The sequence below is a fragment of the Oryctolagus cuniculus genome, chromosome 11 (genome assembly GCF_964237555.1).
Source record: "Oryctolagus cuniculus chromosome 11, mOryCun1.1, whole genome shotgun sequence".
Lineage (NCBI taxonomy): Eukaryota > Metazoa > Chordata > Mammalia > Lagomorpha > Leporidae > Oryctolagus > Oryctolagus cuniculus.
Genome location: NC_091442.1, coordinates 31,054,039 through 31,064,020, shown reverse-complemented (window position 1 = coordinate 31,064,020; position 9,982 = coordinate 31,054,039). Strand labels below are relative to the sequence as shown.

Below are 9,982 nucleotides of genomic sequence, written 5' to 3'. Positions count from 1 at the left end.
GCCTATTGAGCCACGGCGCCGGCACAAATCAGATTTTAGTATAAAGATATTCCAAATATCACATGGGATATACTTAGTATATATTTTCAGTACAAGTATGTCCCATGCAATATTTGGGATATTCCTTTGTCATTGTTTATCTAAAATTCAAGTTTAAACAAGTGTCCTGAAATTTTATTTGCTAAGTCCAGCACCACTAACTACTATGGACTTCCACATGCTGGAGTCACGTTCTTCAGTTTCAGAGGACTTTGCTTGGTGTGTGTTTGGTCAGGAGACAAGCTCTTATCACTGAATCAATGTATTAAATTTCTCTGCTGGTAAAAAAAATCTTTTATAGACAAACAGTACCAGCAAGTTAACCTCAATCTGACATGAATGAAAACCATTTCGAAGTTTCTAAAACAGAACTCCATCTACAATAAATGTAATTATTTCACTAAAATTGTTTGCATGTGTTTCTTTTCTGCACTGGGCCATGTTCCTGTACCATCTTACTTGCCTTCATCTGGTACTATGCAGACCTTTCTTTGCCCGGATCTTTGATTTAAATTTATTTTGACACATTTTTAAACAATAGCAGGAAACTTCACTTATGACTTTAATTATAAAATGGTGTTATAAAATTATATCCACATTTCACTCTTGGCAAGCAGCAGTCCTCGTTCACCATGAATATCTCAAGTTGGCCTTTGCAGTTCTCTTTGGTTGATTCCAGTGCTTACTGTATGTAATTGACAGAAAAACACGAGGTTAGGAAGCAGTTATTGGAACTTGTTAAAAGAAGTAGCCACATTCATAAATTCTTTCATTTTGCTGTGTAACATGCCAAGAGAATTAATAACACACTTCGGAGAATGTGGAAGAAAATCTGACTCTGTAAAGAAAAACTGATCTATGTAGTTCTCATATTATAGCTCTCATCTTATATAGTTCTCATCTTATAGCTTGGCTATAAGATCTATATATTTGTTTCTCTTCAAATCCTAACAGTATTTAATTTTTAAAAGAAAGTATACTAGACAAATATGCATGCATTTTTATAAATACCCGTGAGAACTTCACTATTCTGTTGTGTTTTATTATTGAAAAGAGATAGATATGTGTTAGTCCTCTACTGGGAGTCATAGAAAAGACCACAATAAAGTCAGGAAAAGTCATCATTTAGAAATTTCAAGCTAGTGCTGCCTGAGATAATATCAATAAATTTTGAAGTAGAAATTGACAAAATAAAGACCAGTGATCCTCTTGCATTGATGTAGGCAAATTGCCCATTCCTCTGACTTCAGTGCAAATGTAGTTTATAACATAAAACAGCTGCTTCATTTGCATCTATCATTTATGTACTTCCAACGAGTATATTTTACTTAGCAAAGAAAAAAAACACAAGTAAAAGGGGGGAAGAAGAGTAAATCCAATAAACTGTATTTCTAGTCCTAATGAGAATGGGGGGTGAGGAGGGGTCACAGTATTTAACTGTTAAATTTTTAATTTTTTAAATATTTTATTTATTTATTTGAGGGGTAGAGTTACAGACAGAGAGAAAGTTCTTCCATCCACTAGCTCTCTCCTCAAATGGCCATAATGGCCAGAGCTGGGTGGATCCAAAGCCAAGAGCCAAGAGTTTCTGGGTCTCCTATGCGGATGCAGGGGCCCTAGCACTTGGGCCATCTTCCACTGCTTTCCTAGGCGATAAACAGAGAACTGGATTGGAAGAGGAGCAGCCGGACAAGAACTGGTGACCATAAGGGATGCCAGCACTACAAGAGGAGGCTTAGCCTACTACAGCTCCGGCCCCTTAACTGTTAATTTTTAAAATACCTACATTTCACCTTCTTTGCCCACGATATTAGCTAATAATATATATGCTTAGGCATTTGAGAAATATGTCTCAGAAAAGGGAAGTATCTCTGAATAGCATTGCATTAACCTCAACTGTGAATTGTCCCCAAGACATGGCTGCAACTTTCAGGCTGTTCACCATGCACCATCAGCATTTACAAACATGAAATAATAATGTACTAAACTGTATGTTATGAACTCTAAGAATGATGAAGAGGAGAAGGTAATGGTACCTGGAAGTATGAGGTTTAAATAATAAATAAATCTTTTTATTCGAAAATCAGAGTTACACAGAGAGAGGAGAGGCAGAGAAAGAGAGAGAGAGAGAGAGAGAGAGGGAAATCTTCCATCCACTGGTTCACTCCCCAGATGGCTGGAACTGCGCCAATCTGAAGCCAGGAACCAGGATCTTCTTCCAGCTCTCCCACGTGGGTGCAGGGGCCCAAGGACTTGGGCCATCTTCTACCGCTTCCCCAGGCCATAGCAGAGAGCTGGATCAGAAGAGGAGAAGCTGGGACTAGAACTGGAGCCCATATGGGATGTCGGCGCTTCAGGCCATGGCTTTAACACACTGCGCCACAATGCCAGTCACTACATTTTATTTTGTAAGCTTTCCCATCAGTCCATTACTGTCAATTCAATACCAATATCAATTTTTAAAACATCTTGAAATGATTTTAATAACAAAGGCAAGAAAAGTAAATCTTATAAACTTATTGTAATGTTTTTATTTAATTTTATCAATGGAACTGTCAGCCACGGACAATAAGAATTAAATGTTATCTTTAATGTCTGGTAGACTTTCAGTCATTTTTGCTGAGATGGGAGGATAAAACATTTTAATTCATAGTGTGTTATCTTGGTTTATTATTAGTTTTAGCAACTCAGTCAAATGCAGACTCTCTCCCAGTATACATACAAAAATGCATAGACACAGTATAACAAGAAAAAGGGTAGAGGGAAAAAATTAAGGAACTCTGCAGCTGCCAGGAGGAGACGAGGAGTAAGGGCAGGTGCTGCCACCAGAGCTGTGCCCTTCAGACCCACTCGGACTGGAAGGGAGGCTCTATTATCAAAGAAAAGGCAAAGCTGTGATTTGGGTCACAGATGAGGCAAGGTGATTCTGAAATATCTGCAGAAAATAGGCAGTAAACAGGCTGCTCCTTTTATGAGAGGGGGTCTAAAAATCAATCAGCCTTTTGGCTTTGGGAAGAATCAAAGAAGCTTGACTTTCCCAAAATGTTGCGTGAAATAAAACAAAACTTTCCCATAAGAAATTAAAATGTCAAGCCTGAGCAATCCTAGAGTTTACACTATTCAAACGATGCCAGAATTCCAAACTGATTGTATAATCAAACAGTCCCAAGGGCATCAGACAGGCAAAGCAAAACTCTTAGGCTGAATGCAACACCCCACAAACAAAACAATTTTTAAAAACCCTAATGAAGAAACACTCACCTCCAAAAATTGTGCACTATGTGAAAAATCCACTCTCAGAGAAAGCCAGCGGATACAGTAAAGAGGAATATGTGTCATACCAAGAATTTGAAATAATAGAATCCTCTGAGACAGATTTTTTTTGAAGTATGTTTTTAATAAAGCAAGTGCTAACGGAAAAAAAGAAAACTATAATGAAAAAACTGAGCACTCTGGGGAAAAAACAGCTGAAAGACTTGAAGAAACAGCTGGTGACACTGAAATTAAATCTCACCAGATGGATAAAGATACAGATTAGTTAAATTAAAAAAATAAAAACAATCTTGTGTTATAGAAGATAGATCAGAATGATCCAGAAATGAACAGGAAAGATAAGTGCTGTGGAAACACAAAGCAACGTGAGGGGTCCAGACAGCAAGAGCGGAGGTGATATTGGAGACAATAATGGCAGAGAATGTCACAGAATTGATGAAAAACATGAATCCTCAGATTAAAGCAGCACAAAACTTGCAATCACATGTACTCAAAAATTTATGCCTCGATTTTTTTTAAGATTTATTTATTTATTTGAAAGTCAGAGTTACACAGAGAGAAGGAGAGGCAGAGAGAGAGAGAGAGAGAGAGAGAGAGAGAGGTCTTCCATCTGCTGGTTCACTCCCCAGTTGGCCGCAACAGCCAGAGCTGTGCCGATTTGAAATCAGGAGTCAGGAGCTTCCTCTGGGTCTCCCACGTGGGTGCAGGGGCCCAAGGACTTGGGCCATCTTCTACTGCTTTCCCAGGCCACAGCAGAGAGCTCAATTGGAAGTAGATCAGTGAGGACTTGAACCAGCGTCCATATGGGATGTCAGCACTGCAGGCGGCAGCTATACCAAGTATGCCACAGCGCCAGCCCCATGTCTAGATATTTTTTAAAGTTGGTAAGTATAAAAATAAAAATATATACCTAGATATATTTTGATAAAGCAGGAGAACAAAAAACACAGTCTTACCAAAAAAATTTAAAAAGGAAAGAAGTTAACTACAAAGAACAATCAAAATACTGCTGCCTAGCAACAATAGGTGTCAGAAGACAATGAAAAATACATTCAAAGGAAAGTGAAATAAACATATTTTAGTAACATAAAGCCTAGGAGAATGTATTAGTCAAAGACTTCCACTGAGAAAATGACTAAGGCATGTTCTTCTGTAACAGGTCCATGGAACTCAGAAGGACAATGTTAAATTCAAGAAACAACTGTGAGAAAATGAATTGTCAAACACAGTCATGATCATAATAAAGGTGGCGACTAATTTGAGTACACAGAAAAATGGATAGCTAAACATAAGGTTGAAGAATCCTGAAAGATAGGAGAGGAGTAATCAAGGGGGCTTGTGCTGATCAGAATAATGGTAGAAATACTGAGTTTAGACTTGGTAAGTCAAGTACACAAAGTGAAAATTTAAAATAATCATTAAAACCATAGAAATCTATCATTTCCAAACTAATAGAAGAAAGCAAAGATTCAGGAAAACTAAAAATAGACACCAAGAAAGAGAAAAGTTAAAAAAAAAAGCATGACATACAAAAAATACAAAATAACAAGATAGACATAACCACATAAATTCCAGTGTAACAGTACTCACAATATGCATAAATCAATTAAGTTCACAATTTAAAAACAAAGATTCTCAGCTTGGATTTTTAATCCATCTAGACACTGTTCACAAGAAATGTGATGACATGGATAACAGAAATCATGGAAGAAAGAGATGAAAAAAGATAAATCAAGACTTCTAGTTAAACACTGGAAATGCAGAACAATTTTTTATCCCATTTGCCCATAATGCCCCCAAAAGAATTTTAAAAACTGATGAACTCACAAACGCAATGTAACAGAAGATCTGGGAAATGTCAAGAACATTTTGGAAGAAGGACGAAGATGACTCAGCAGGCCAGCAAAGCCTGGACGCAGCAGCCAATCCGCAGGGAAAAGGAGGCAACCCAGTGCCTGTGATTCTCCTAGCAGAAGCCCAGGAAGGCTGCCGTGGAGCCAGCAGGTACCGCAGAAAGCCCAGTGCAGGAGAGCTTCACAGACAGGACACATGGGAGGAGTCCCACCTAGGAAACACAGGCCTTCTCAGGATGGGCCTCTCAGCCCCTGCAAAAGACAGAGCGTTTAGAAGGATTGTAGGAGTCAGGCCAGGACATGGACGAACAGGTGCAGAGAGAGGAAGGTGAAAACAGAGCTCATTTCCTGACAAGATTACAAGTACCCTCCTTGTCTTGGCACTGAAACCAACCGGCAGGCCTACCCTGCAGGCAGGAGATTAAATATTCCACCCCAGGGAACCTGAGCAACCCAAAAGAAAACATCCAAACACTTAGGCAAAGACCTCAGTAACTGAGTATCTAGTAACTAGTGTACAAGAAGCATCTTCCTTGGTTGAAATAGATTAAATGCATTTCCTTGAACAGTCAGGGAGAAGCAAGGATTTATGCCATCATTGTTTCCGTTCCACATTAGCCTGGGTTTTTGAGTTGTACAATAAGATGACAAAAGAAATGGGAGATATAAATAAGAAGTAAAATATCACATATCATTGCATACAATAAAACATAAGAAAATATTCACACTATTAAAAACTCTTAAATTCAGCAAAATTTTTGGACAAAATCCAATATAAAAAATCAATAACCTTGGGGCCAGTGCTGTGGTGTAATGGATAAAGCCACCACCTTCAGTGCCGGCATCCCATATGGGCGCTGGTTTGAGTCCCGGCTGCTCCACTTTCGATCCAGCTCTCTGCTATGGCCTGGGAAAGCAGTAGAAGATGGCCCCTGCACCCACGTGGGAGACCCGGAAGAGGCTCCCAGCTCCTGGTTTCGGATTGGCGCAGCTCCAGATGTTGTGGCCAATTGGAGAGTGAACCAGCTGATGGAAGACCTCTCTCTCTCTCTGCCTCTGCCTCTCCCTCTCTGCAACTCTGCCTTTCAAATAAATAAATATTTTTTAAAAAATCAACAACCTTATTAAACACCAGAAAAAAATTTTTAATTGTATATTTTCTCTAACTGTATATATTCTTCAATTGTGTATATTCTTTGTTTGTATATATTGTAATTGAAATATACGCATAGTTTATGGTGTTCTGTGGACAAAGAATCAAAAACCAGGGGAGTTTATTTACAAAGGAACAACAATTTGAAAGTTGACATCTCAACAACTATGCAAATTAGGAAACAGCAGTAAAATGCCCTCAAAATTCTGTACCTGACTATACTTTATTCAAGAAAGAAGGTAAAATGGAGCCTCTTTGGAAAGCCAAACCAAGGGGAATTCATTGTTTAGATGCATGTGTGAAAGAATACACTCTAGAGAAAAAAACAGTGGTACACAAAGAAAAGTCTTTGATGCAGGAAAGAATGCTGAGCAAACAAATTCTAAACACTTAAGCCTCACAAATAGGAAGTACATAAAATGATCATAATAACATTTACCCTGGGGGCCGCTGATGTGGCGTAGTAGGTTAAGCCTCCACCTGCGGCACTTGCATCCCATTTGGGTGCTGGTTCATGTCCTGGCTGCTCTACTTCCGATCCAGCTCCCTGCTAAGGGCCTGGGAAAGCAGTGGAAGTGCTTGGGCCCCTGTACCCACATGGGAGATCTACAGGAAGCTCCTTGTTTCAGATTGGCCCAGCTCCAGCCGCTGCAGCATTTGGGGAGTGAACCAGTAGGTGGAAAACCTCTCTGTCTCTCTGTGTCTCCCACCCCCGTAACTTTCTCTCTCAAATAAATAAATGAAACTTTAAAATAAATAAATAAAAACAAATTTTTAAAAAACCATTTACACTGGGACATTATGGAAAGCAATGAAAGGAGCAATGGTGGGGAGATTCAAGTGTTCTGAGGGGGCCAGCGCTGTGGCAATGCTGGCATCCCATATGGGCGCCGGTTCTAGTCCTGGCTGCTCCACTTCCCATCCAGCTCTCTGCTATGGCCTGGGAAAGCAACAGAAGATGGCCAAGTCCTTGGGCCCCTGCACCCGTGTAGAAGACCCAGAAGCAGCTCCTGGATTCTGGCTTCAGATCTGCACAGCATAGATCTCCCAGCAAGTGTTATGTTTAAATCCCAACTGTGCCTCTTCTAAAATGTGTGAGCTTAGGCAAGTCACTCAACCTCTCTTTGTGTCTATTTCCTTTTTTTTTTTTTGACAGGCAGAGTGGACAGTGAGAGAGGGAAACAGAGAGAAAGGTCTTCCTTTTTGCCGTTGGTTCACTCTCCAATGGCCGCCGCGGCCGGCACACCGCGCTGATCCAATGGCAGGAGCCAGGTACTTCTCCTGGTCTCCCATGGGGTGCAGGGCCCAAGGACCTGGGCAATCCTCCACTGTACTCCCTGGCCACAGCAGAGAGCTGGCCTGGAAGAGGGGCAACTGGGACAGAATCCGGCGCCCCGACCAGGACTAGAACCTGGTGTGCCAGCGCCGCAAGGCGGAGGATTAGCCTAGTGAGCCACAGCACCGGCCTATTTCCTTATTTGAAAAATGAAGACAATGAAGGGCTAACTCTTAGGGTTATCGTAACAATTAAAAATATGAATGGTGCCAGCATTGTGGGTAAAGCTGCTGCCTACAATGCTGGCATTCCTTATGCACGCAGGTTCCTGTCCTGGCTGCTCCACTCCCAATATAGCTCCTAGCTAATGGCCTGCAGAAAGCCTCAGATGGCCCATATGTTTGAGTCCCTGCCACTCACGTGGGAGACCTGAAGGAGGCCCCTGGATCCTGGTTTCGGCCTGACCCAGCCCTGGCTGTTGCAGTCATCTGGGAAGTAAACTAGTGGATGGAAGATTCTCTCTCTCTCACTCTTTCTCTTTCTCTCTGTCTCTGTCTCTCCCTCTGCCTCTGCAAAATATACTTATTCTATATACAATATAGAACAGTGCTTAGCACATTGTAAAACTCTCCCATGACAGCAGTTACTATCAATGCATGTTGAAAACAAAAATTACTTTTGTTTTAGCTTTATCCAACATAATATTTGCTTCCTTAGCAGAGGCTAAAAAATTAAATAACTCATTTTATTTGCTTAATTATTCAGTTATTTCATTGTAAATACAAATATCAGTCTTGTTTCAAAATCCTACATATGAGCAGCGATCCACCCAGTGAGAAAATAACACGACTTTCTATGATTTAGGACACATTCCAGAAGATATAAGCAGATCTTGTCCCAAGTCTGTCGCTACAACAGACTCCAAGGAGCTCTTTGAAAACACTTCAATACACAGCAATTGCTAAATCACAGTTTAATCATCTATGTCAGAGCATAAAAGGAAGAATTACCTGATGGGAAAAGGAAGTGAGACGGTCAAGACGGGGCACATGGGGGCAGGAAGGAGACAGAACAGAGCCAGGGAGCAGAATCCATCAGCCAGGGCAGACAGGATACAAGTGGCCGCCGGTGCGTGGAGGGCTGGCAGCCGGAGCCAGCAAAAGCTCCACGTCTGGAACGCTGGACCTAGAACGAGCTCCGAGGGAATCAGCAAGAAGAATTTAGAAATAAATATCCAGACAGGAGAATCAGAAAAGGCAACCCCGGAGCCCAAAGACGAGGAGGAGGAAACAGGCAAATGGAAGGATTTGGCAGGGCCTGGAGGAACAAGAGGCAAGAGTTTAAGTCCATCTGCAAGTTTTTAAAATGAAGTACTTTCTTCCTCTCATGAAAATATCACAAATTGAACTCCTGGCTCTCCACCACCCATGCTCTTCCAACTCGATTTCCTACATTTCAACCACTTTTTGTCCCAGTCAAACCCACTGCCTACAACTTTCCCCAAACATAACCTGATGCTACCACATCCGTGCCTGCTAACACTAGTCCCAACTGGAAGTGAGTCCCTCTTCTTACTGAAATCTTCCCACCGTTTACATCAAAGTCCATTTTATGGGGTGGGTCTTTGGCATGGCTGTTAAGACACCACTTTAGATGCCTGCATCTTGTGTCAGGGTGCCTAGGTTCATGACCCGGCTCTGCCCCCAATTCCAGCTTCCTGCTGTCCCACACCCTGGAGGCAGCTGGTGATGGCCCAATTACTTGAGTCCCTGCCACCCACATGGGAGAACTAGACTGAGTTCCAGGTTCCTGGCTGTGGCTTGGCCCATCCGTGGCTGCTGTAGGCATTTAGAGAGTCAACCAGTGAAGAGAAGATTGTGTGTGTGCGCGCGTGTGTCCTCCCCTTTTATAAATAAATATAAATAAACACAAATTAGTTAAAATCCATCTTCTCTGTTTTCCCAAAGTAAAATTCATTTCTCCTCCCTCCCTGCTCACACTGCATCTTTTCAGCCATGCTAGTAACGTCCGACGTCCAGCCTCATGGTTCCACGCATGGTTACCTGCCCACGTCCATCTTAAGGGACCTGAGGCACAGAACCAGCACTGTGAGCACAGGACAAGACTCCAGAAGAGGACGCAGTGCTGTCTGACATCCCTCTTCCTCCTCAGGTCTATATTGCCTGCTGCAAGCAGCTGGAGATCTGCCCGGGTATCCGGATCATGCTGTAGCCCACGCAGAGGCAAAAGAAGAGCTGTGGAGTAGACGCCCCCGGGAGCAGCCCTCCACCAGTTATGTTCCCGGATTCCTGGAGTATGACCCCCAGGTGCACATGTTCTCAATCTATCACAGGTGCTCCGCAGTGTTGTTCAGAGCAATAGACCTCC

The 9,982-nt window shown here is 41.9% G+C and overlaps 2 long non-coding RNA genes across 2 annotated transcripts; both read right to left on the bottom strand.

The window, feature by feature from the left end:
- Positions 1-566: 566 nt before the first annotated feature.
- LOC138844199 (uncharacterized) lies at positions 567-8,947 on the bottom strand. Its single transcript, XR_011379746.1, has 2 exons — positions 8,605-8,947; positions 567-724 (listed from the first exon to the last, which is right to left on the bottom strand). It is a non-coding gene; the product is annotated as an uncharacterized lncRNA (long non-coding RNA).
- Positions 2,090-5,433, bottom strand: LOC138844200 (uncharacterized). Its single transcript, XR_011379747.1, has 2 exons — positions 5,140-5,433; positions 2,090-2,333 (listed from the first exon to the last, which is right to left on the bottom strand). It is a non-coding gene; the product is annotated as an uncharacterized lncRNA (long non-coding RNA).
- Positions 8,948-9,982: the final 1,035 nt, after the last annotated feature.